Source organism: Triticum urartu, chromosome 1, assembly GCF_003073215.2.
Source record: "Triticum urartu cultivar G1812 chromosome 1, Tu2.1, whole genome shotgun sequence".
Taxonomy (NCBI): Eukaryota; Viridiplantae; Streptophyta; class Magnoliopsida; order Poales; family Poaceae; genus Triticum; species Triticum urartu.
Window position 1 is genome coordinate 232,557,584 of NC_053022.1, and position 3,742 is coordinate 232,561,325.

The window sequence follows — 3,742 nt, forward strand, 5'->3', positions numbered from 1 at the left end:
GACGAGGTACCCTCCTTCACCTCCGTTGGACGAATCTTGCCAATAGACAAGTCTTGGATTGCTTTCGAAGGGTCTTTGTCTCCTACATCAATTGGCAATTGCTCTACTTGCGAGCCGTTAGATTTATCAAACTTCACATCTATCGTCTCTTCAACCTTTTGGGTGAAATTGTTGTAGACACGGTAAGTGTGAGAGTTTGAGCCATAACCAAGTAGGAAACCTTCATGAGATTTGGGAGCAAATTTAGAACGGCGATGCTTATCAAGAATGTAGCACTTTGAGCCAAATACTCGAAAGTATCCAACTTGGGGTTTGTTACCGGTGAGGAGCTCGTATTCCGTCTTGCCGAGTAGCTTGTGAAGATACAAGCGATTTGTTGCATGACAAGCTGTCTCAACCGCTTCCGCCCAAAAGTGCTTTGGCGTCTTGTACTCATCAAGCATCGTTCTTGCCATTTCTATGAGTGTCCGGTTCTTCCTATCAACAACTCCATTCTGTTGAGGTGTGTACGTAGCTGAGAACTCATGTGAAATCCCTTCTTCGTCAAGAAAGGTATCCACATTTGCGTTCTTGAACTCCATTCCGTTGTCGCTTCGAACCTTCTTGATCTTCACATCAAATTGATTTTGGGCCTTCCTAGTGAAGTTTTTGAAGATCTTTTGGACCTGTGATTTGTCATCAAGAAATAACACCCACGTAAATCTTGAAAAATCATCAACTATGACTAGTCCAAATGAGTTACCACCGAGACTCTTGTAGGCATTTGGACCAAAGAGATCCATGTGAAGTAGCTCGAGTGGTCTTCTCGTGGTCATGATGTTCTTCGCGTGATGACTTCCTCCAACTTGTTTCCCTGCCTGACAAGCACTACAAAGTCTATCCTTGTAAAATATAACATCTTTTACTCCAAGGATATGATCACCTTTAATAAGCTTGTCAAGGTTTCGCATACCAACATGACCTAATCGTCTATGCCATAACCAACCTTTAGAAGATTTAGCAATTAAGCAAGTTCTAGGTTGAGCCTTTTTAGTGAAATCAACAATGTAAAGATCACCTCTACGTATTCCGGTAAAGACCATTTTACGATTGTCTCTACGAAACACTTGGCAATCTACTTCAGTAAATAAAACATTGAAACCGAAATCAGCAAGTCTAGATACTGAAAGTAAATTGTACCCAAGAGATTCAATGAGCATGACATTTTGTATGGAGCTATCATGTGAGATGGCCACCTTACCGAGGCCAACCACCTTACCCTTTGAGTTATCACCAAAGGTGACATATATTCGAGGGCCGTCATTTTCAGCAAGCTCACGGAACATATCTTTATCTCCGGTCATATGATCAGTACATCCACTATCAAGAACCCATTCCTTTCCTCCAGCCATGTAGCCGCGAAGATTTGCCATAAGACCAAAGTGTCTCATTGCATCATTAAGATCATAGTCACTGTCATCATGTTCAACATCATCTTGTGATTGATCAATTCCTAGAGAGGGTAATTCATTAGATAAATGATCATTTCTATAGTTATCTTTATGAATTCTAACAGCTCTGGAAATGATATTGCTAATGATTCCAACATCTCCTTTGGCACTCGTAAGATTAGTAAGCTCAAATAAGCAGTCACCAAATTTGGGATCATTGGAACTCATCTTAGTCAAGACAATAGACTTATGGAGGATTTCATCTAGATCATTCAAGGAATAATTTGGAAAGCGTTCCTCAAGAAATCTCCATATAGTGTAGGCACAATCAAGAGTAGGCAAACATTCAATCAAGTTTCTAGGCAAGCCTCTAGTGATAAGATTAACAGTTCTAAGGTCGTGGATCATGTCAATAGACTCATCAAGGGCAGGATGCAAAGGATCAACATGAGGTCCACAAGGGCTAGTAATGTACTTGTTCAAATGATATTCATTGAAAATCTCAAGCATTTCATGTTTCCACTCATGAAAATATTCTCCATCAAGAATAGGCACTCTACGTCTAAGACTCCCCAAAGTAGACTCATCCATTTTCCTCCAATGGTGTTTAAACCAAGGCAATGGAGACCAATGCTCTGATACCAATTGAAAGGACCGAGAAGAGGTGTCTAGAGGGGGGTGATTAGACACTAAGTACCAAAAGTTGCAGTTTTTAAATTCTTTAGGTTGAAGTGGATTTTTGGCACAAGTTTAACAAACACAATACATATCAAGCAAGCATGCAACAAGTATATGAGCAGCGGAAAGTAAAGCATGCAACTTGCAAGAATGTAAAGGGAAGGGTTTGGAAGATTCAAACGCAATTGGAGACACATATGTTTTTGTCGTGGTTCCGATAGGTGGTGCTATCGTACATCCATGTTAATGGAGACTTCAACCCACGAAGGATAATGGTTGCGCGAGTCCATGGAGAGCTCCACCCATGAAGGGTCCACGAAGAAGCAACCTTGTCTATCCCACCATGGCCATCGCCCATGAAGGACTTGCCTCACTAGCGGTAGATCTTCACGAAGTAGGCGATCTCCTTGCCCTTACAAACTCCTTGGTTCAACTCCACAATCTTGTCGGGGGCTCCCAAGTGACACCTAGCCAATCTAGGAGACACCACTCTCCAAGAAGTAACAAATGGTGTGTTGATGATGAACTCCTTGATCTTGTGCTTCAATTGATAGTCTCCCCAACACTCAACTCTCTCTCACAGGATTTATATTTGGTGGAAAGAAGATTTGAGTGGAAAGCAACTTGGGGAAGGCTAGAAATCAAGATTCATATGGTAGGAATGGGATATCTTGGTCTCAACACAAGTGTAGGTGGTTCTCTCTTAGAAAAAGTAAGTTGGAAGTGTAGGTTCGTTCTGATGGCTCTCTCCCACGAATGAAGAGGTGGTGGAGGGGTATATAGCCACACAAAATCTAACCATTACACATAACTTCCCAAACTCGGTGGGACCGAATGGTTAAACTCGGTCAGACTGATTCAGCAAAGCTAGTGACCGTTAGGGTTTTCGGTGGGACCGACATGCAACTCGGTAGAACCGATATGATTAGGGTTAGGGCATAACATAATCATGGTGAGACCGATTACACAAACTCGGTGAGACCGATTCTGGTCATAAGCTAACCAGAGGGTTGGTCAGGTAAACTCGGTGGGACCGATTCGCTCATTTCGGTGAGACCGAAATGTTACAAAAGGGAAACAGAGAGCTTACATTGCAATCTCGGTGGGATCGATCGCAAGTTTCGGTGAGACCGAAAGTATTGCAATAGGCAACAGAGAGTTTGTAATCCCATCTCGGTGAGACCGAGATCCCTATCAGTGAGACCGATTTGCCTAGGGTTTGTGGCAGTGGCTATAACATTTGAAACTCGGTGGCGCCGGATAGGAAGAATCGGTGGGGCCGAGTTTGACTTTTGGTTTAGGTCATATGTGGATGTGAGAAAGTAGTTGAGGACTTTGGAGCATATCACTAAGCATTTGAGCAAGAGCCTCATTAAGCAACACCTCATCCCTCCTCGATAGTATTGGCTTTTCCTATAGACTCAATGTGATCTTGGATCACTAAAATAGAAAATGTAGAGTCTTGAGCTTTGAGCTTGAGCCAATCCTTTGTCCTTAGCACTGTTGAACTTATCTGAAACATACTAGATAAAAATGTTAGTCCAACAAGAGATATGTTGACATTAATTGCCAAAACCACCTAGGGAGCGCTTGTGCTTTCACTCACTTTTATTACTTGTTACCTTGCTGTTTTT